Consider the following 24,512-nt stretch of genomic DNA (forward strand, 5'->3'; position numbering starts at 1 on the left):
TTGAAAACGTTGGCAGCTTTAAGATAAATCCAACGGTGTAAATAAGTTTTGATGGAAGTAATAGAATAGTGAATGGTTTAGTTTATATAAAATATGCAGGGATTTATGCTACGCAAAATGAACCAAGGAAAGGGAAGAAGGGAAGTCATTAATATTTTAAGGTTGTTTAAATGAATATTCTAAATTGTAAAAAGAAAAATGGTATGTGTGTGTAGAAAGAAACCTTTTGTGCTTCTTCTAACCCTTCAAATTGCAGCAGCACTTGTTTTAAAACCACATTAAAAATATTCACAATAATTTATGTAATTTGTTCTTCGGGCCTGAGACCAAAAGTCTCTTAACCGATTTGCGGTTAACCGCTTTCCCTGTCCAACCATCCCCAAAACTGCTATGCTGCATAGAGGCTACTGTCGACTGTTAAACATGAATGAATCTGGAATTATTCTATTCCTTGTAGATTTATCCATGGTGTCTCAGAAAGGAGTCATCTGAAACTCTCAGAAATAAGTCTTCCCTAAAATCTACCATTCCCCCCGCTGCTCTTCTTCGTGATCTCTACCTCAAATCTCAAAACCCCCTGCAATACTGCAAGTTATCAGACTGATGCTAGAGGCTCTTATGTAGCTCTTGTCCAAATCTATGACTGTTAATGCAAGAAGGGACTCGTCTGAACAATGATTTAGAAGAGCAAGCATCACATCAAATAAAGGAACTGTTAATGCAAGCAGCCTCTGTTCTAGGAAAGCCCTGATCTATAGGTAATGTAAAGGCAAAGGACCCCTGGTAGGTTAAGTCCAGTCAAAGGTGGCTATGGGGTTGCGGCACTCATCTCACTTTCAGGCCGAGGGATCCGGTGTTTGTTCGCAGACAGCTTTCTGGGTCATGTGGCCAGCAGGACTAAACCACTTCTGGCGCAACGGGACACCGGGACGGAAACCAGAGCACATGGAAACGCCGTTTACCTTCCCGCAGCAGTGGTACCTATTTATGTACTTGCGCTGGTGTGCTTTTGAACTGCTAGGTTGGCAGGAGCTGGGACAGAGCAATGGGAGCTCACCCTGTCGCACCGGTTCAAATCTCCAACCTTCCTATCAGCAACCCCAAGAGGCTCTGGGGTTTAGACTACAGCACCACCTGTGTCCCTATTCCTGATATACAGACTGGGTTGTCACAGGCGTATTGCTCTCTTTCAAAACACTACAACCAGGGGACACTAAAGACTCAGTATGTTATAAAACTGAAGATTCCCCCCACATTCAAACATACAACTGACTGTCAAGTTTTGTGAAGAAGAACAAGAGTTTGGATTTGATATCCCGCTTTATCACTACCCGGAGTCTCAAAGCGGCTAACATTCTCCTTTCCCTTCCTCCCCCACAACAAACACTCTGTGAGGTAAGTGAGGCTGAGAGACTTCAGAGAAGTGTGACTAGCCCAAGGTCACCCAGCAGCTGCATGTGGAGGAGCGGGGAAGCAAACCCGGTTCACCAGACTACGAGTCCACCACTCTTAACCACACTGGCTCCAATGTGACATCAAAAGCAGCGACTCTTCTCTCAATTTATTCATCAAAAACTCCAGTAGGTTCCATTTATTCACCAAAAACTCCAATAGGTTCAAAGCACTGGTAGAATTAACCCATCAAGCATCGTGCCAACATCTAGCAAGAGATAATTAAAACATTTCCCAGCCTTATTTTTAGCACCCCTTTCTTCTGAAGATGTGAAAGAGCACCCATTCAGGTCTTTCTACTTCTGCTCAGGTGGCCTCAACAGACATACCAAGGGTTATTTGGCCGGCAGCAGGGGGCAAGTCCGTTCCTGCTTAAGAGGAAAGATCTCCCTTAGCAGTTAATGCTCCTAAATTCTTGATAGAAAAGACATCATTCTTCTTTCACACAAAGCCACAGCCCAGGCCCTTCTATGGGATGCTCCCCAGTTGACTCCTCTATGTGTAACTGAAACATATGCGTGTGTATGTGTGTGTAAGGTTATTTTATTTACACACAAACAAACCTCTCAGTGAACAGGGCACACAGATAAGGAAGATTCATGCAACTGCGGTTCCAATATTTACAGATATATCATAACTAAATGGGCAAGTACCACAGAGACACAGATTCCTACAAATGGGAACAAACATTCATCAGATTATAACAAACAAGCCACTCCTGCTTCAAATTGTGTAGAATTGTCCTTCAATAACTTGTTGTCCTTTAGTCATGTCCAACTCTTTGTGACCCCATGGACCAGAGCACGCCAGGCACTCCTGTCTTCCACTGCCTCCCGCAGTTTGGTCAAACTCATGTTTGTAACTTTGAGAACACTGTCCAACCATCTCGTCCTCTGTCGTCACCTTCTCCTTGTGCCCTCCATCTTTCCCAACATCAGGGTCTTTTCCAGGGAGTCTTCTCCTCTTGTGAGGTGGCCAAAGTCTTGGAGCCTCAGCTTCAGGATCTGTCCTTTCAGTGAGCACTCAGGGCTGATTTCCTTCAGAATGGATAGGTTTGATCTTCATGAAGTCCATGGGACTCTCAAAAGTCTCCTCCAGCACCATAATTCAAAAGCATCAATAACCACTAACATGTTTAATATCATTCTCATATATATATATATATATATATATATATATATATATATATATATATGCACAAAAGCTTGGACAGAGCAATGGGAGCTCACCCCGTCGCATGGATTCAAACTGCCAACCTTCCAATCAGCAAGCCCAAGAGGTTCAGTGGTTTACCACAGCGCCACCCAAACCTAGCAGTTTGAAAGCACGCCAGTGACAACCCAGTCTATAGATGAGCAATAGGGACACAGGTGGAGCTGTGGTCTAAACCCCTGAGCCTCTTGGGGTTGCCGATAGAAAGGTTGGCAGTTCGAACCCGTGCAACGGGGTGAGCTCCTATTGCTCTGTTCCAGCTCCTGTCAACCTAGCAGTTCAAAAGCACACCAGCGCAAGTACATAAATAGGTACTGATGCTGTGGGAAGGTAAACAGTGTTTCCATGTGCTCTGGTTTCCGTCACGGTGTCCCGTTGTACCAGAAGCGGTTTAGTCCTGCTGGCCGCATGACCCGGAAAGCTGTCTGTGGACAAACGCTGGCTCCCTCGGTCTGAAAGCAAGTTGAGCGCCGCAACCCCATAGTTGAATTCGACTGCACTTAACCGTCCAGGGGTCCCTTAACTTTATTTTTATATATATTTTAATTTTAACCAAAACAGCAGTAGTTCTCTGCTCCAGCACTGAGCTTAAAGTATAGTTTCACCCCAATCCTACCAGTCCTTTCCAATGCCCAACTTATGAGCAAAGTTACGACGAGATAGCAAATGCACATTATAAGAACTGGGATGGCTCCAAACACGGCCAACATGTCCATTCACAGCAAATACAAATGCAGATTCCATTAACGTTATATTTCTCTGCAACAGAATAGCATGCAAAACCAAGGCTGCTTTCTCATATACAAATAATTTTCAAAATGCTTATTCCAGGGTATTTTTACACCACGTAGACATCTTCTCTTCTATCACTTCCTATTAAGAGAACACTTGCTCTAACTTTTGTAACCTGGAAATAGGTTAACACTTGATTTACATTAATTTAGAAACATAATAGCTTCTTATTAAATTACACTTAATTACCTCTTCCTAGTGAAAGCAAAACAAACTCAACAAGCTACTCCCAAGTCGCCCTACCAACGTGAGCACTGTGTGTGTGTGTGTGTGTGTTTATGACAAAAAGAAAGAGAAAGTATTTGGAAATATCCATTACTGCACATTCCTTAAATCCTATAAGAGACACATTTTTAACAATTCGCATTATGTTCTTTATTATGCCACAGAACTTGGCTTCCAAATATTTCAAGTTATCATAATTCAGTATGCAACAAAACTGCTAGCATTAAGCAACTGGTTGGACTTGTCTAGAGAAGCAGACTCCAGACAATATGGAAATTCTACAAGAAATGATACAATCCTCCTTCTCTACCCTCATGGCAGAAGGGTCTGATTCTTCCCCTCCCTACTTTACCCTCTTGCTCCATAACATGAGAACAGAGTTGACATTTATTAACAACTGGAAATTTCTTATGGGCTTTCTGAGTGAGAGAGAAAATCAACTTGTAATATCTGGATTTGAAGATTGACAAAATCCACTGTTTTCTTAAGGAATGAATATGATATGTAGCTACAGGACAGAGAACAGGAAGTCCTTTTATTTTATTTCTTCTTTTTCTTTATCCACCCCCCTTCTTTTCCTCTTCTCTCAGTTTCTCTTTCTTTAGGTTTCTCCTTTCCTTGTCTTCCTCCTGATCTTGTTCTCTTTTAGACTAAGTAGCTGTTTTGTCTCAGTATATTACAAAAGGATACTTTGTAATGGGCATTTTTTTGGGGGGGGGGATACAGTCGCACCTCGGAAGTTGAACAGAATCCGTTCCGGAGGTTTGTTCGACTTCCGAAACGTTCAGCTTCCAAAGCGTGCAGGAAGTTCCTGCAGCAAATCGGAAGCTGCGGAAGCCCCATCGGACGTTCAGCTTCTGAAAGAACGTTCAAAAACCAGAACCATCACTTCTGGTTTTCGATCGTTTGGGACCCAAAACTCCTGAGGCGTTGGGAGCCAAGGTATGACTATACCTGCGTAGCCTCACGGCAGAGCACAAGCAAATTTAGTCTGAGGAAGTTACAATAACAAAGATAACAGTAATAGTTATTAACATAAGTGGACTAATTCGCCAAAATGTTTATTTTAGAGGATGTTATCAGGAAAACACATACATAACAAACAAACAAAATCTTCCTTCAATATAGAGGAGCCGTAGGAAAGGCCACAGTAACACAAGAAATGGTTTATTTTAAAAATTAATTCCAACTTACACCAGCTGTATCCTATTTCACTACTTGCTAAATGTTCGTAACACCGACTTTCACAGCTAACAATGACTTTCACAGCTGTCAAATGGAACGTATCTGATTCCACAGTGTCAAGCGGAAATTGAAGGAAAGGGCGATATTATCCCTAGGAAATGGGAAAAGTGACTACACCGAGTATTCGTCGGAACAGCTGGTAAATATCCTAACAAGAACCACAATTAGCATTTACTTTTTAATTGCAAACTTGACAGAGGTGAATTATCACTTCTTAAATTTAAGGTGTGATGATTCACCTCAATCAGGTTTTTTGGTTTTTAATTCATCTTCCCCATAGACTGTGCTGTACGCAAACCCCACTGACTCGTCAGACAGGTTTCAGCAGAAAATCTTGGCACGAAGACTTTATAAGTCAGCATTTTTAAAAAAGTAAGTTCCTTTCCGGCTTTTTCATTAAATGATCTAACCTCTATTGCAACCAAAACGTTCCAATAGAAAAGGGCAACAAAGGGGAGACACCTGAGACAGATCTACGAATTATCCTTCCCTGCAGTTCCAATATTTACAAATACAACACTTCCTGGGTAGAAAAATTGCAGTCTCACATGCATCCTTAGGAAATTAACAATGTGGCGGAAATTGAGAAAAGGGAAACCTAAAGCGTTGTTAGTGAGGTTTTATGCCCTAATACAAAGCTTTGGTAAAAACAACCACAAATTATAGGGCCCTCCAGGAAAGGGATCTTGGATCTTAATTACTGAAGAAAAACGGCTAAATATGTCGTCTATAATTGACGGTTTCTGCCAATTAGTGAGATGCAGTGTTAACTGTTCGTTCCCCCCCCCCAATGGCATTTAACTAGATGTTTGTAGTAACCAGCAATGTCTTATGCTGACATCATATGAGATACCTCCCTCCTCCCCCTAGGCACCTCCCACACCCTACAAAATTGGCCCTGAAGCTGGGAGAACCCCCTGAGCAGTGTGTGCAGGGGGGAGGAATCTGAAATCCTTGCCCTGACGCAACGCTTGGAAGCGCACAATGTTGACTTCCTCCCCAAATCACTTGCATCCATTAAAGCAGCTTTTTTCTCCAAGGAAGACGTGGTTCGCCCCCTTCCTCAGTTAATCCCTACAGGAACCCAGTGAGGTCGGCGAAGAGGCTGTGATTGACTCCAAGGTCACCCATTGGGCTGAGGTCCAGTGCTGAGGGCCTTCTGGCGGTTCCCTCATTGCGAGAAGCAAAGCTACAGGGAACCAGGCAGAGGGCCTTCTCAGTGGTGGCACCCGCCTCCCGTCAGATGTCAAGGAGCTTCACGATATTCAAAAATACCCGAAGGAGTGTCTCCACCCCCATTGTTCAGCCCAGACACCGAGGTCCAGCTCTGAGGGCCTTCTGGAGGTTCCCTCGCTGCAAGAAGCAAAGCTACAGGGAACCAGGCACAGGGCCTTCTTGGTAGTGGCACCTGCCCTGTGGAATGCCCTCCCATCAGATGTCAAAGAGATTAACAACTACCTGACATTCAGAAGTCATTTGAAGGCAGCCCTGTTCAGGGAAGTTCATAGTGTGTGACATCTTAGTGTATTTTTGGTCTTTGTGGAAGCCGCCCAGAGTGGCTGGGGAAACCCAGCCAGATGGGTGGGGTATAAATAAATTATGATTATTGTTATTATTATTATTAGGCAGTGAGGATTAGAATCCTGATCTCCCAGGTGCTAGTCTGACACTCTAACCATTATACAACCCTGCCTTCCTAGAGTACTTCTGCTATGGGGCAACTATATCAAATTCCCCAGGTGCCAGGCATGTTTCGCTATTTGCACGGGCCCAACGGAGACCACATGAAGATTATGGCATTTATGCCATACTCTTTAAATTCTTTATTCCAGTTTGTCTGTTTTGTTGGATTGTAGTTGTAGTCAAATGTTTTATATGGGCTTTTCAATTGTTTTAAACCAGGCTTCCTCAACCTTGGCCCTCCAGATGTTTTGAGACCTGACCACCGGTCCTGCTCTCTAGGGATCATGGGAGTTGTAGGCCAAAAACATCTGAAGGGCTGAGGTTAGGCTGAGGAAGCCTGTTTTAAACCACTTAACTATTTCAGATCATAGGGTGACAAATAAGTAAGTTTGGAATGTCACTGTGCAACTATAGCAGGCAAAAAGCAGGCTAGGAATGCCAAGAGCCACAAAAACTGCTACACGTGCAGAGTGACACATTCTTTCTAAAATGTTTTTCTTTCCTAGGAAAAAACCCCTCAAAACAAGGTCTACAGAACTTACTATTATTTAGTATAAATCTCTAGTATGTACTCTTCAGTTAAAAGCAACAACTCAGGGAAGTTTACAAAAATGAAGCACAACAATTCAAAACACCCGATCCATTACTTTACATTTCTGTAAGCCAATACACCACATTTTTGAAGCTGAGGTTGCCATTCCATAGCTGCTTGCCTGAGTGTAAGACCCATTTAATATAGTGGGACTTACCTCTGAGTAGACATAAGGAATGGTTTCTAAGTCAATCAAAACACCTGCGCATGAAGGGTGCACCCACCCACCCACCCACCCACACATTAATAGATTTATAATCTCACAGATAAAATTCAAAGAGAATAAAAATGACTTAGACCTTTGGAATTTGGGTGCAAGACCGTAAGGAGTATAGCAAGATGGGAGAATGGAAATCAAACTTGCTTGTGTCCATAGTGAGAATTCCCAAATGTAAAAATGTGTATTTTTTTAGTTCTTTGAACCGCACCTCCCAAATTTACTTCTCCCCCCCCCCAAATCCACAAATGGCAGTTATGGGAACCAGTTTCATTTTTACTTGATGATAGTCTCATGTTTATGAAAAGTTTATAACGTGAGTCAGGTTGGTTTCCACTGAATCATCACATCAAAATCTTCAAGCAAAGCAAAAAAGGAAAAGGGGAAAAAATCAGTGCAAAGAAAAATGCCAGCAAGCATTCATCTCTCTACCATGTCGGCCTCGCATCATGCCACAATATACGTAGCCACGACAGCTGTATGCAGCTTCCAGGACTCAGAATCCACACCCCCAAGCAGTCCTAAAATGCAGTTTCCATTTGATATATTAGCCAGCTTTCAAATTAAAATATTTTCTGGGAAATGGTATACAATAGCTGATATAATCAGCTAAAAGGGATATGGGTGGGGCTGTGGTCTAAACCACTGAGCCTCTGGGGCTTGTCGACTGGAAGGTTGGCAGTTCGAATCTGCACGACAGGGTGAGCTCCCATTGCTTTTGCCAGCCTATCAGTTTGAAAGCATACCAGCTAGAGTAGATAAATAGGCAGCAGGAAAGTAAACGGCGTTTCCATGCGCTCTGGTTTCCGTCATCGTGTCCCATTGTGCCAGATGCAGTTCAGTCCTGCTGGCCACATGACCCAGAAAGCTGTCTGTGGACAAACGCCGGCTCCCTCGGCCTGAAAGCGAGATGAGCGCTGCAACCCCAGAGTCGCTTTTGACTGGACTTAACCGTCCAGGGGTCCTTTACCTTTCCCTTTTTACCTATAGTCAGCTAAAGGTAATCTCCAAAGTCAAAACCTATTTGAACCATTTCCCCCCATCTAGCAATAGTACATTTTCAACTCCATTGAACCAGGCAGTACATTTAAACCACGTGGGTGGTTATTTTTCTGTTACACATTCTATTACCAAGCCAGGAGGAGGAAAACTAACAAGTTACCAGGCTCATTTCTGCATATTAGACTCCTGCACAGAAAAGATCAATGGTTTGCAGCAAGCCTTTCCCATTTTGCTGGGCTGTTCACAACCACGGCAAAAGAAACCTTACAATGCCAAGCCTTTCCTACCCTCACTATTACTAGTGTGTTTCAAAACGATGTTATGTTGAGCAAACCATTTGCTGTTTGCGAGTAGGAGTGTGCAAACACTATTGTTCCCATTTAAAGTCATCAAACTTGATATACTTGTGAAGCAAGATGAGCAGTGTTCGAAATTAGCCAGGTGCTAGGTGCATTTTGCACCTGGCTATCAGCCACTGTGACCAAGAGAAGATGCCTGGACACCAGGATGGAGCCTGACGTCTCGACCACCTGGAGGTGCCTGCCTGGCGATCCCTGGATCTTGACTGTTTTCACACACTTAATACCCTACCCTGTATAATTCTGTTATATTTTATCTGCAAAATCAGAACAAATTTCAGGAACCAAAACCAGTCTGAGCAGGAATTGAAAACAACGTTATAGTTAATAGTTGTCGCTTGTCGTTGTGACGTTAACATATATGAGAGAGTGCTGGAGGGGAAATAGTTAAACAGGTTGCACAGTCAGGACCCAGGGGGTGGAGTCAGTGGGACTATAAAACCAGTTTGGGGAGGAGTTTGGGGGGAGGAGTTTGATGGGAGTTGTTGATGGGTAGTTGGTTGGTTTTAGTGGGTTGGCTGGTTGGGAAAGGAGTTGGTAATAGAGAGACAGTTAGGGCAGTGGGTTCTTGAGTGTGGTGAGGTAGAAGAGATAGAGAGGGGGAAATAAGACTAAGAAAGTAAAGAGCAACAATGTTCGGAATGCCGTAAGAGTTTTGTTTGTGTCTGAAATAAAATACACTCTTCTTTATTAATTGAGAAGCGGACTGAGACTGAAGTGATTTTACCAGGGTGGACCTGGTTGATGGCAGAGGATTAGTGGTGTACGGGACAATAGACCGTAAGATGACTGGGGGCTCCGTACGAATGCAACAGTCGTCACTTATCCCACCCCGATGCCCTGCTCAAAGTTGTGGAGAATATTATCGCTACAAATGGTCACCATTACAAAAAAGAAGTTGGATTAGGCCAATATATAGGTGAACTGTCCCTGAATCGAGTGACTTTTCTTCTTTTAAGTTCTCAGAGCTCTTAACCTAGCTCAAGGTTGTCCTCTGAACTAGCCGGATGTCTAACTGAGAATCAATCCAAGTCAGTCCATCATTTGAAAAATAAGGCAATGGAGCAGTCTTGCGCCAAAATGGCAACTAGACGTTCCATTTCCGCGACTGTAGCCTTGGTTTAAGGAGCCATTTGGCACCTAGATTCTATATCTGAGTTTCTAAAACTGAAGATGAGTACAGTGGTACCTCGGGTAAAGTACTTAATTCGTTCCGGAAGTCCGTTCTTAACCTGAAACTGTTCTTAACCTGAAGCACCACTTTAGCTAATAGGGCCTCCTGCTGCGGCCGCGCCACCGGAGCACGATTTCTGTTCTCATCCTGAAGCAAAGTTCTTAACCCGAGATACTATTTCTGGAGTCTGTAACCTGAAGCGTATGTAACCTGAAGCGTATGTAACCCGAGGTACCACTGTACTAGAACACGACGTGCAAACACACAAAAACAACCCACACACCAAACAAACTCCGAACCCTACAATGTAAAAGCCATAGGAATGCAGAAAAGCTACAGTATTTTCTTCTTTGTGGAAGTAACATCAAGACGCAATTGCAAATCATTCTGACACCGTTTTCTTCTGTGTGTTAGCGGAGCCTTATCAACCTCCAGATGGGGGGAAAGTCATTCACATCATATGCTTTCGACCGTTTCCATGATAAACACTCTGTTTAACAGCAAAGATATCTTCAATATGCAGAAGATATGCCGGTGAATTCAAAACTGAAACATGAATCATTGGAAGGGAAGTAATAAGAGATACAGATGTCTTAAAAGCAGCTGTGGAGACAACATTAACATGTCCCTCTCCCCATTTTGGATATTTTTATTTATTTTCAAGAATAATATTTAGGTACAGAATAATTAAGATGCCTTCAACAGTAGAGACGTTTGTCATTTTTAAGTCAGTAACAGTTATATAGCAAAGAACATTGACTCCCCTTTTTTTAAAAAAAAAAAGGTCATAACCAAAAACTAGAAAAAAGTGGGAAGTTAACTTTAAATTCACTGTTAGCTGCGAAAAATGACTAGAATTTGTATACCTCAGACATTTATATGCATTATTACATCTCTGATGAGCCATTCCATTTATCAGATATTCCAATATGAAAACTCTAGCATTACAACTGGACCATTTTAAAACATGGATATTAAAATCTGGTTTACAGAGTAGTCCAAGTAATATCTCAAAATTGAAGGGCTACAGTTACTATGAAACACTAAGAAAGGCTGAACTGCAAGACACAGAAGAACAGAGAGAATGACACCTTTTAGGGTGGGCAATATATCACCCAAAACCAGTTTCAAGTGCATATCGTGATTTCGGCTTCATCATTTCTGACCTGGCAATAATACATCACAAATCATGATGTGTGTGTTTGTGTGTATGTCTGATGCAAAAATCAGGATGTGGGGAAAACTGTGAAGCCAGCCTCCACATAGCTCCCTCCTGATTTCAGACATTGTGATATATCAGTATACAGTGGTACCTTGGTTCTCGAACTTAATCCATTCTGGAAGTCCGTTCGACTCCCGAAACGTTCAAAAACCAAGGCGCAGCTTCCGATTGGTGCAGGTGCCCCGGAAACAATAGCCGGTAGCCGCATCAGACTTTTGGCTTCCAAAAAACGTTAGAAAACCAGAACACTTACTTCCGGGTTTTCGGCGTTTGGGAGCCGATTTGTTCGTCAACTAAGCCGTTCGAGAATCAAGGTTCCACTGTACATCAGTATATTGTGATGTTTAGCTGGTGATATATCGCCCAGCCCTACTTCCTGCCAGACCTGACATGTGTTTCGTTTGCCTCTAAGCGGCTCACAATTTCCTCCAACCAAGCAGTTACATTTGTTCTGCTGTGAACAACCTGTTTCTCCAATGCAGTCACCTGTTTTCCTTCTACAGTCTACTATTAATGGAAAGCTTTTCACATAAAAAAAACCAAATAAAATCATAACTGTACAGTCATACCTCATGTTACGTTTGCTTCATGTTACTTTTTTCAGGTTACGTCCCGCGGCGACCCGGAAGCACCAGAAAGGGTTACTTCCGGGTATTGCCGCTCGCGCATGCGCAGACGAGCAAAATGACATCACACATATGCGCAGAAGTGGCAAATCGCAACCTGCATATGCACAGACGCGCAGGCACGGGTTGCGTTCTTTTCATGTTGCGAACGGGCCTCCGAAACGGATCCCATTTGCAACCAGAGGTACATGTGACGTTTTCTGAAGATGCAGCAGGCTCAGCAGAGGATAAACAGACCAGTGCCCAGAACTCAGCTTCTCCTGTGGAGAGGTGCTGAGAGCCAGTGTGGTGTAGTGGTTAAGAGCGGTAGTCTCGTAATCTGGGGAACCGGGTTCGCATCTCCGCTCCTCCACATGCAGCTGCTGGGTGACCTTGGGCCAGTCACACTTCTTTGAAGTTTCTCAGCCCCACTCACCTCACAGAGTGTTTGTTGTGGGGGAGGAAGGGAAAGGAGAATGTGAGCCGCTTTGAGACTCCTTAAAGGGAGTGAAAGGCGGGATATCAAATCCAAACTCCTCCTCCTCCTCTTCTTCTTCTTCTTCTTCTGGCTCACAAAAGTATTGATTCCTTGCTGCCCGGTAGCAGTTTTCCCACGGCACATACGTTGTTTGGGAATTACTGGGCGAGGCATAAAAGAAAATCTCGCAGCATTTCTGGTGTGTCTGTACATATGCGAGGAACAGATTTTGCAGAAATCATAGTCTTAACTGGTTACATAAGATGTTCACCAGCCAGAAGACTGAAAAGCCTGGTTTCCTGTCTGTAGCAAAGAGCCAAATGGCAATAAAACAGCAAGATCAAACGGCCAGGCAGCCGATAGTTTGGTCTGAGATGAGCAAGAAAAGGGAGCAGAAAGGCAGGTAAAGAGAGATCTGAGTAGGGGGTAGGGGGAAAGCAGATTTCAGTTTCTGTATTATCCCATCCTACAGATAAGGTAAAGGTAAAGGGACCCCTGACCATTAGGTCCAGTCGTGACCGACACTGGGGTTGTGGTGCTCATCTCACTTTATTGGCCGAGGGAGCCAGTGTACAGCTTCCGGGTCATGTGGCCAGCATGACTAAGCCGCTTCTGGCGAACCAGAGCAGCGCACAGAAACGCCGTTTACCTTCCTGCTGGAGCGGTTCCTAATAATCTACTTGCACTTTGACGTGCTTTTGAACTGCTAGGTTGGCAGGAGCAGGGACTGAGCAACGGGAGCTCACCCCGTTGTGGGGATTCGAACCGCCGACCTTCTGATCATCAAGTCCTAGGCTCTGTGGTTTAACCTACAGCGCCTTGCTAACAAATACACCTTTCAGAAAATCTGGTGGCTTGGTACATTAGAGCAACGGGAGCTCATCCCATCGCGGGGATTCGAACCGCCGACCTTCTGATCGGCAAGTCCTAGGCTCTGTGGTTTAACCCACAGCGCCACCCGTGTCCTCATCCTATAGATAGGGGCCAAATAAAACAAGAATATATACTTCAACATGACCCCGGATAGGTCAGTTGGTTAGAGTGTGGTGCTGATAACGCCAAGGTTGCAGGTTTGATCCCCGTAAGGGACAGCTGTGTATTCCTGCTTTGAAGTGGGTCACAATAGATCAGCATTTCTCAAACTTGGGTCTCCAGCTGTTTTTGGACTTCAACTCCCACCATCCCTACCTAGCAGTCCGAAAACAGCTGGGGACTCAAGTTTGGGAAACCCTGAACTAGAAGATCCTCAGGATCCCTTACAAGTCAACAATTCTGTGACTAGATTAAAACCTATCAACGCCACTAGCAGCAAGGACAATAAAACCAGTGCTATTGTGGGGTGGTCAAGCTCATATAAAACCCATCGGTGCAATACTGATCTTATAGTAAAATCTGGTTCCCAGAAAATATGGCCAACAAGACATTTTCAAGTCAGTTTTGTTATCCCTGTGTTCCTAACAGGGAGGTTTAGATTTCCTTGCAGTGAAGATCTGAGCCACCATTTATCTATGCATGGGGGGAGTTGAAATTGGTGTCCAGTAAAAACAACTGGAGTTCAAAAGCTTTTGAGCAGCCACCTTCCACGTTGGTCATGGATGAACTTTCAGTTTCACAATACGTTCTTGCCTGCTCTGGACGTGATGTGCTCTTCAGCCAGGGCATTTGGCAAGCTGTTCTGTCTTGTCTCTTCTCGCCACCACTAGCGCAAGAGGGCTCTGAGTGAGCCCTCTGACCGCATTAGATCTGAAATTGCTAGAAGCAATTGTATTCCCTTCCAACACTACAATTCTATGGTCATGAAAAGTCCAGAACAGTTCGCTGGTTTGCATGACTTTCTATAGGAAAGCGCACCTTGGATTTGGAACGGATTTCCAAAACGAATTAAGTTTGAGAATCAAGGTACCACTGTATTACATGAATGTAGGAAGTTGTCTCAACTCAGTGTTTCCCACTGACTGGCAAGTGGCTCAGCAACATACAAAGCATTTCATATCCAGACATGCCTGGCTTCTTCACCCACTCACATGATTTTGCTGCTTTAATTTGTACACTGGCCAGGTCTTAATTTCAGGGTGGAAAACAGAAACAGAAAGACCATGAGCTTGATGTGGCAATCCAAAGAATTTAACACGGCCAAGCCATGTTTCACAGGTATCGTAAAACTGACCTGAACGGTTTCTCTCCCTTTGTTACCAATAGCCTTAAACTACACCGTTCAAGATCCCTTTACGACACACGAGTAGCAGTTCCACAAATGTTTAAAACCAAGCCTCTACTGTACCAAGCCACCAGATTTTCTGATAGGTGTATTTGTTAGCAAGGCGCTGTGGGTTGAACCACAGAGCCTAGGACTTGCTGATCAGAAGGTCGGCGGTTCGAATCCCCGTGACGGGGTGAGCTCCCGTTGCTCGGTCCCTGCTTCTGCCAACCTAGCAGTTCGAAAGCATGTCAAAGTGCAAGTAGATATATAGGTACCACTCCGGTGGGAAGGTAAACGGCATTTCTGTGTGCTGCTCTGGTTCGCCAGAAGCGGCATAGTCATGCTGGCCACATGACCCAGAAGCTGTACGCTGGCTCCCTCGGCCAATAAAGCGAGATGAGCGCCGCAACTCTAGAGTCGGTCACGGCTGGACCTAATGGTCAGGGGTCCCTTTACCTTTTACCATCTCAACAGCACAACACGGTAACAAGAAACTAGATCTCTGGATGATCGTATTGGTGCACGGGAACCAAAAATGATACTATGAACTGAGTTACTCACTTATATCAATGTTACACAATCCACATCCGCTTCAAACAGACCAAAACAGCGGCACTTGGCAAACAACGTAACATCCCAAAGCTACTCTCACTCCTCAGCTTAAAAGCTAACTTGCCAACACGCCTTTTTATTATTCCTATTATTACTTACAATATTATCTCGCAGGGCTGGATATATTCCTGTTTTTATCAGCTTAATCATTTACAGCCGGAATTTGTCCACAACCACTGGACTTAACCACCTCGATTCTTATGCTCCTTCCATCAGGCAGAAGCAGAGGGGAAGAGAAGAAGAGCTATCCCATAATTTCTGCTCATTTTCAGCTCTCTTTAGCTCTCCCTAAACTGTCACCTAGCAGCAGCCATTGCATTAGGCAATTTGAACCATTCAATCCCAGCGAATCATTTTGAGAACTGGTGCCTGAGCTTGAATGAATGAATCTTTATAGGTGTCAGCCATCGGCCATAGCAATGAAACAATAATATGATATACAAAGAATAAAAATAAAAAGTCAATAAAATGTAAAATACATTTTAGGGTTCTGAATCAGTAGTCAAATGGTGGATCTTATTCTGATTGCCCCAGCTAAAAACCTGGCAACCTTTGCTGTCACCTGCTCATCTTGATCTGCCAAGAGAAAGGGCACTGTGGTAATGGCTGGGCGACCTGGAATGGACAATAAAAGAGGGGTGATAACCTCATTCCTCAAGTCTTTATAAAGAGTGCAAGCCAGAAGGGTATGCACCACCGATTCGGTGCTGCCATCTCCACAGGGACAGAAGCATTTTTCGTACGGAATCTGTTGGAATCAACCCTCAAGTACAGCCGACGGCAATACATTCAATCTTGCGAGAGTAAAAGTGTGTCTGTATTTTAGAATTGCTAGGTTGTGGTGCCTGAGCTAGTTTTCTTCCCTTCTCCTTCCCAACCCCTTCTTCCTTGTCATGTATTTTAGACTGTAAACATTAGGACACAGCTTTTTTATTTATTTTTTGCTACAGATGTTTGGAAGCTGCTTTCAGCATTTTCCCCACCCCCCTCAAATTGTTTGGGGTCAAAACAATTTAATGAGATAAATAAAATACTTGTGGTTTTTGCACTGCGGTGGGGTTGGCACATATGCCACAAATACGTTGTCCGTAAAAATGGGAGGGAGAGATTAATGCTGCCTTCTTCCGCAGGACAGAACCGACATGTTATTTTGTCAATAAATACCACTGCTACCTTTAAAGCGAAAGAAAAATAGTTGATCAATGGATTAGACAAGGAAAAGCTACAAAGATTCCTTTGGATTCCATTTCAGCCATGTTTGTTTTGAGTTTACCTTTTCAACAAGTACATTAGTTTGGTTTTCTTGGCCTAGCTACCCATGAACACACAGATTAGGGATTTTTGCTTTTGTTTGGGCTCATATATATTAGCTATATATTCAAGTTATAGGGATATGGGATCCTTTGTTTTTAGGAGTTTTTCACAGCAATGCTTTCAGACTGAATTTACAACTAAACTGGATTTGACAGTGGAAGTTCTGTATGTTTTACACGTGGAATTGCCCCGTTTTCTCAGAACGGGATGTCTGATTTTAACAGCACTAAAACACACACACACACACCTGACATTTATCTCCCTAGCTCTGATATTGGAAATTATTTCAAAGGAGTTAAGGCACGTGGAAAGGGGAGGTATAGGAAGTTCTCTGCATACCCAATTCATGCACACTTTTTGTTGTTATAAATGCCACACATGACACTCAAACCTACTGTCATCACATCTCATTCAGCCCTTATTACTTATGTTTTCAAATCAGTGTTTCGTAACAGCCAACCTAGATTATATTGTTAAACCATATGTTTATTTTTCTATCATGTGTCTACGATGGTTTCTTATTTTGACAGCAACTCATGAGTGAGCAGCTGACACCAACTATTTGAAAAACAAAACCCACAATGCACCTATTGAAGAAAGTTTGCATTCTCAGAAGATCCAGTTTATTTAAAGCAATTTATCAAAGTTTTGGGTTAAGGGGGGACGAGAGAATCTCCACGCTGTGGGCCTGATTAGGGCTGCCAAGCCCTTTTGCTCACCTGGCCTTACATGCAATGGCAGGTATGGGGCAGCTAAAGGTGCCACTGATCTGCAGCACCTATAAACCTCTCTAAAGCCACAACGATCAATGGGTTGTCTGGGCTTCAAAGCACAGTGCAGGGCACTCTACAAACCTCAACCATCATTTTTAGGAGCATTTTTTTCTCCTCTGCAGAGATTTCAAAGGTGCTCCCTGGGGCTGACTCCCTCAGCCTACTATACAAAGGTAATTCAATATTCCACCCACTTTCTACTCCCAGCCCTGCCATACGGTCCCCTGAAGATCGCCCATGATGTAATGTGGTCTTCAGGAGAATAAGAAGCTTCCCACACCTAGCTTAACTTTTCTGTCTCAGGGGTTGCTGGTATTTGGACACGTGTTTAGAGCTGGAAGAGATGAACGATAGGATTGCAGAGTTGTAAGGGACGCTTTGGAATTATGGTGCTGGAGGAGACTCTTGAGAGTCCCATGGACTGCAAGAAGATCAAACCCATCCATTCTGAAGGAAATCAGCCCTGAGTGCTCACTGGAAGGACAGATCGTGAAGCTGAGGCTCCAAGACTTTGGCCACCTCATGAGAAGAGAAGACTCCCTGGAAAAGACCCTGATGTTGAGAAAGATGGAGAGCACAAGGAGAAGGGGACGACAGAGGACGAGATGGTGGGACAGTGGTCTTGAAGCTACCAGCATGAGTTTGACCAAACTGTGGGAGGCAGTGGAAGACAGGAGTGCCTGGTGTGCTCTGGTCCAGGGGGTCACGAAGAATTGGACACGACTAAACGACTAAACAACCACCACAAAGGGACCCCCATGCAATGCAGGAATCGCAACGAAAGAATCCATGACAGATCCACAGGAGGGCCAAAAAGGCCAAAGGAGCTCCTCCCCACATTTCTTTAGGAGGAATGTGAAAAGAGGAAAGATGGGGAGGAAAGACCCCCTCCCTCTCTTTCTTTAATGGAGTCCTTTTTCCTTTTAGGGTGGGGCAAGCCAACTCTCTGAGAGACACAACACAGACAAGCTTCTTGCAGAAATTCAACTGCCTTTTCTAAATCTGCATGGGGAGCGGGGAAGAGTTGGGGGTGCAGAAGGAAGGCAGGTAATACATAATCTGGTCATTGGGAGATGGAGCAGACTTCCAGCACCCACCTCATCCCGTGGCCTCACCCTGGCAGGTCAACAAGGATGCTCCAGAGAAGAGAGGTCACCGAATTGATTGCTTTAGCAACGGCAGGTAAAAATAAAAGACAGTCATTAGAAGAAGAAGAAAAACATTTTTAAGACGAAGAGGATGCAAAAGGGAATAGAAAAATCAGGGGCCTACAAAAGCCACAAGAGGAGCTTCCTTTGCCAAATGGTTGCCCCTCTGGCTCCTGGGGGTTGACAGAGTTGGAGTCCCAAAGCTGGTGAAGGCCACACTATAAAGAGAGAGAAAAACCACTCATGGATATGAAGGTTCGAGAGCAGAGTTAGCATCCCAGTGCCAGAAGCCTTGGTTATATCCTGCCCAGATTATGGCAATACACTCTACATGGGGCTGCCTTTCAGAAACTTCAACAGGCTCAAAGAGCTGCAGCCAGACCATTGAACAGGGCTGGTTATCATGAGCAGACAGCTCCCGGACTGTTTCCAGGCACAATTCAAAGTGCTGGTTGTGACCTATAAAGCCCTATATGGCTTAGGTCCAAGCTATCTGATAAACAGTATTCCCTCATACAAACCTACCTGAGTTCTGAGGTCTTTGGGAGAAGACCTTTCTCTCAGTCCTGCCGCCCTCCCAAGCATGCTTGGTCAGGATGCCTTCTTAGGGGCTGCTCCCAGACTTTGGAGCTCTCTTCCTAGAGAATCTAGACCAGCTCCCTCCTAGCTGTCCTTCTGCCAACAGGTGAAGAACAGGCTTTTGGGAAGTGACTGCTTTTAATGAGGGGCCTGGTGCCGTTTTTGTTGTGATTGCCTGTAGATCATACATAGATCGTATGTGTGTGTCTTTAATTGTTTTTTAATTATTGGATTTTTTTTTCTATGCTCTTCATAGAACTGTAGAGTTGGAAGGGACCCTGAGGAAAAGGCATCTGTCCCATACAAGGATCGAACCTGCAACCTTGGCATTATCAGCACCAAGCTCTGAGCTGTTCTTATTTTATCTGTAAGCCACCTTAAGTCCCTGTCAGGGTATTAATAAATATACAATCATCATCATCATCATCACCTAGGAATATGGCACATTTATAAAATCTGACAGGGCCCACCAGGAACCATTTAAAGATGATCCAGGGGCAGGATTTAGCCCCCAGTTGGACATTCCTAGTTTAAAGCATAGTAAAGTACCACTGCAAACAGCTTGGACTGAGAATTCTTTATTCACAAACACAGACAGTGCTATTAACTAGTTTGCGAGCTTGCTAGGTTTGCAAACTAGTCGCAGTCAAGATGCTGTACTACCCAAGGCCCAGTTATTTTTAGCAGATACTGCTGCAAAGACATATCTCTTTTGGTTTATTAGAGAAGAGTCTGCACCAAAACATGGAACTAAACTCTAGATGTTTTTACAGTTCAAAGCTTTAGGGATCACATTTCTTTATTTGCTTTCAACCTATAAAGGCAGCAAAACAGCACATCCAGAATCGTACTGAGCAGCGTTACATACACAAAAGTGTTATGTACCAAACACAAAAATTGAACCGGAATATTGCACAACACCACCAGCATGGCTGGAAGATACTGGTAAGTCCACTTAATAATATTAGCTCTTGGAGCCAGGTCCCCAAACACAGGTAAACAGAAACTGAAAACTGCCTGAATAATTACTCATGAATTGCTGCCATTTTATTTTTATTTTTTTGTCAAAACACTACAGAACTCAGCTCACATAGCAACAGACATCATGACACATCACAGCAACTGGCTTATTTCTACTCTTTCCTGAGAAATAATGTTTAGGATTTCTTACACAATTTCCTTCTAGAGTTACGGCGAATCACACAGGAACTCAAGAGAGGAGTTGGCAGGGGAAAAGCAGATCAGGTAGAAAGTTACCTCAGCACCTGCAGAATATATCTCCTTTGTGCTGGCATCCAAGGGGGCCCTTTCAACTAACTAATCCTCCATCTGCCAGGCACAGAGAAAGCCAAAAGTTGGGGGCAGGGACACAGAGAGGGAACATTCGGAGCAAATACTAAGCAGGATTTTTTCCCCACCAGCAATTCAGTTATAATGGCTTCCTCACACCGATAATGAAAAATTGAAACTATTGCTGAAACACGTTGGAAATATCATTGCTAAACATAGCAATGCCCAGTGAAAGCAGCTCGCTACCACTTTCCTCAAGACTGATGACTGATGATCTCAAGAAGAAACTGCCTTGTAAAAACCACCACCTAACAAGCAAGCTACTCTTCGCAGCATACCCTCCAACATTTTGGTGATGAAAATAGGGACATACTATTCCATAATAATAATAATAATAATATTGCTCCAGACACTCTGGGCAGCTTCCAACATATATAAAAACATAATAAAACATTAAGCATCAAAAACCTCCTTCTACAGGGCTGCCTTCAAATGTCTTTTCATGGTTACTTATCTCCTTGGCTCCGGGGTCGCATAACCCCATACACGCCAACATTTCTCCAGTAACATTCTGGAGTGAAACCAGAAACTGGGACGGCGTCTGTAAATCCGGGACTGTCCCTGGAAAACAGGGGCACTTGGAGGGGCTGTCCTATAGACAGCAAAATGACAACAAGGCGCGCACAGGTGTGTAGGCTTCCGGTTTCCGCTGCATGCGCAGCAGATGTGACAACAAGCGGCACATCTTCCCCGATGCTCAGCAAGAAAGGATGGGGCCCTGTGGGGCCGCCTTCTTCCCCGCGACAAGCTGCTGCCTCCCCATCCCCACCTGCAAGCGAACGCCGCCCAGCACACCTTGGGCAGGTGAGGACATGCGCGGCGAGGAGGAGGAGGAGACAGCCATTCCCAGGAGGAAACGCGGAGCGAGTAGAACAGCGCGCGAGACTCTTTTCCCCGCCACCCCTCCCAACCCCACATCAGGAGGGCTGCCGCCGGACGCCCTCCGCTTCCCAAACCCTATACAAAAGAGGGCAGCCCTCGCTTTGGAGAGGCCGCCTCGACCCTCTCCGGGCCCGGGCGCAATTCCCACGCGCCCCCCCCTCTCTCTCCTTCCTGCTCTTTCCAGCCTTCCTTCCCACTCACCCCCAACTTGCCCCAATGCCATGGGGAGGGGAAAGGGCTGCTGCTGCTGCCGGGGAAGTGCGTGGGGGGCGAAACAGCCAGCCCCACGACCTCGACTCTGCATTCGCCCTGGCCGGGTTGCGCGCGCGCTCTCTCTCCCCGCCACCCTCTCCAAAACGAGCCTCTTAGAGGGCGAGCTAAGGGGGTCTCCTAACCGAGGAAGCGCCCCGGGAAGCGGCCGAGCTCTCGTCCGCCTGTCAGCCTGCCCTCCCCACCCGGCCCCCCGCGCTCTCCTCGCCCCGCCTCACCGGCGGCGCTGGCCAGACGCGGGGCTCCCCGTCCGTCGTCGCCTCGGGCGCAGAGACTCCCTCGCGGCCTGGCTCGCTCCGGCGCCGCCTCACGAGCAAGCCGAAACGTCGCTGTTGCTGGCGAGGGAGGAAGCGGCCACCATGTTCCTTTCGGCCCCGCCAGCGGCTGGAGGCGGATCCGAGGCCCGCCCAGGAGGAGGAGGAAAGAGGGCGAAAGGGAGCGCAGGCGCTCCTTAAGCAGCCGGCGCTTCGCAAGGAGGCGCTGAAGAGCTCTGGCTCCTCTAACGGCAGCTGGGAGGACTCTCCGCCGCCCGAACGTCGCCTCCGCTCAGGGCGAGGGCAGGAGGAGCCTTTCCCGGGCACGGGCGCGCCGTCGAAGCGCCGGGGCTGCGCTCCCTGTGCGCTCTGGCGCTCGCCTTGGCCACTGTGCGCTCGCCGTCCCGTTACGCACGTTTACCGGCTGGCTGGGGAGGGCGGGGGGCGGAATGCGGCAGGAAATCCCCCCCCCCGCGGCCCCGGCAAACGTGCGCAAGAAGAGGCTGCCCTACTGGGAAGGTTTCCTTTGGCGGGTGGCGAGTGGCCATCATTCTCCTTGGCCGCGCGTAAGCGAGCAGCGGGGAAGGAGGGGAAGAGCGAGCGAGCTAAACGCCGGATCTGGGTTCTCCGGAGCAGAGTTGTGCTTGGGGTGTGGTGGGACACAAAGCCATTCACAATGAGATCAGGTGTTAAACAGGTTTGTGTTATTGCCCCAACTCTGCTCATTGTTTTCATTGCCATGATCCTACACTTTGTCGAAGGGAAACTCCCCACCGGAGTAGAAATCGTATACAGTATAGAACAGATGGAAAGCTCTTTATTCTGAGCAGGCTGAAAGCAAAGAGTAAGGTTACCGTAACTTCCGTCATAGAGCTTCAATAGGCTGATGACAACGTGGTGTGTGCCCGCTCAGAGGATGACCTCCAAACCATCCTAAATATCTTTGCAGAAGCTTACGGAAAGCTTGGCCTATCGCTCAACATCCAAAAAACCAAAGTGCTGCACCAACAAGCACAAAACAACCCCTCTGCAGCGCCACAAATCCAACTGAACGTGTAACTTTGGAAAGTGTCAATTCTGTCAACTTAAGTTGCCATTATTCTTTGGTTGGGACCTTGCTCATTTTCCATTTTGGGGCTAACAAAACACAGGCCGCAGTTGCAGCATACATAAATAACCTTTTTTGACACCTGGGGATTTCAGTCTGAATTATCCCCAACAGAAAGGACTCTGGTTTTGTGGGGAAAGTACGTTTAAACATTTTTTCGCCCAATTCATTATGGATCATTTCCCAATACTGTACTCTTTTACCCTTTTACAAGTCCACCACATATGAAAGAACGTTCCTTCCACCTCTTTGCATCACCAGCACTTATCTGATTCAGTCTTATACATCTTAACAAGCCCACTTGGCGTTCAATACCACCTGTGGATTATTTTAAGGTAATTCTCCTTCAAATAATAACATGCTGTAAACATCAAGTCACTTTTCCAGAGTTTTCCCTAGAGGTTAGAATTTATATCGTGTCCTATATCTATTGCCCAGTGTGTCATTGAGGCTTTGAGTGACATTGAGGCTTTCAGGTCCGGCCATTACAAAACTCTTTCGCAATATTTTTTCCCCAGAAGGGCTGCAACTTTTTTTCACAATATCAGCACTTTGTGCTGCACAGAAATCACAAGACATCCGACACATTTGAGTTCGCAATCGCCATGCTCCACCGCAAAGCACAACATTTGCCTCTCATATGGCTCAGGAGAAGCAAGACTAAAAAGACAGCGGTCGTTGCATTGAGGAAGAATCCTGATGTGCTCTGTAATCCTAGAATTGGCTGGCTGAATTGTGCAATGATAAATGAAAGTTGAATATTCTTTACAACTGGCCCAAAGCATCATGAACATATGGATTGGACTCGCATCCCATTGTGAAAGTGTGTTCTGATAGTCCAGAAGTACCTGCTTTTCTGGCTTTGGCCAAAATTGTCTTTGCTATTTTGACAGCTAATTCAGTTTCCCTATTGCTTTGGGGATAGGCAGGTGAAGATGTCTGATGATCAGATCCCCGCTGCTTTTGGAATGTTCTGAAATGCACACTGTGGTCCATTATCAGAGAATACAATATCTGCTCTTCTATATGTGGGCGAAAAGTCTCTTTAGACTCTTTATGATTGTCCTCGATCCATACCCTCCAACATTTCTCCAATTAAAATAGAGGTGTCCTAATGAAAAGCGGGATCAAATAGAAACCAGGATGCCTTTGTAAATCCAGGACTATCCCTGGAAAATAGGGACACCTGGAGGGTCTGTCAGTCTTCTATCTGGTAGTGGATCCATCTACCAAAAGAGACAATCTTTCTCTTCCCTTGTGAATAAATCTACCCCCTGACTGCTGTGCTACTGGCACCTCCAAATTCTCCCTGCAATGCTCCCTGCCCCGAACATTAACATCATGAAGAGAAAACATAGGTTTCCCTTTGAAGTTTGGCCCTACACCTGGCTGAGTTGTCCCTATTTTTAGACAGCTGTCTTGAATCAGAATGTGGCATACTCGCCGGCTGATATTTTGAATATCTTTTTTGAATGTTTGAAAGACTCTGGTCTGGAAAAATTAGCACAACTGCAACCTGTTTTGTCCTTAAAAACTACATTGTCGTTCATTCCGGCATTTCCTTCATCTCCCCTGGAATTCTGCCAATCATTGTCCGTAGGCCTCCTTGACCAACGTGATAAATGACAAATTTATTTTCAGCCTCTGAAGCACTGAGCTTTTTAACAGACTGGGTCCCAACACAGGCTTGGACTGAACACTGCGAGAACGAAGGCTGCCTTCAAACATGTCAAGTGAATTTGCTTTTCTTTCCTGATTTAGTGG

The 24,512-nt window shown here is 45.2% G+C and overlaps 1 protein-coding gene across 1 annotated transcript in view; it reads right to left on the reverse strand.

The window, feature by feature from the left end:
* Positions 1-21,771, reverse strand: part of DENND4C (DENN domain containing 4C) — an 87,144-nt gene extending 65,373 nt beyond the window's left edge. Inside the window, exon 1 of the mRNA XM_081893662.1 lies at positions 21,605-21,771. The gene's annotated coding sequence lies outside the window, so the exon portion shown is untranslated. The remainder of the gene's footprint in view (positions 1-21,604) is intronic.
* Positions 21,772-24,512: the final 2,741 nt, after the last annotated feature.

Source organism: Podarcis melisellensis (assembly GCF_964234715.1).
Source record: "Podarcis melisellensis genome assembly, chromosome: 17".
Taxonomy (NCBI): domain Eukaryota; kingdom Metazoa; phylum Chordata; class Lepidosauria; order Squamata; family Lacertidae; genus Podarcis; species Podarcis melisellensis.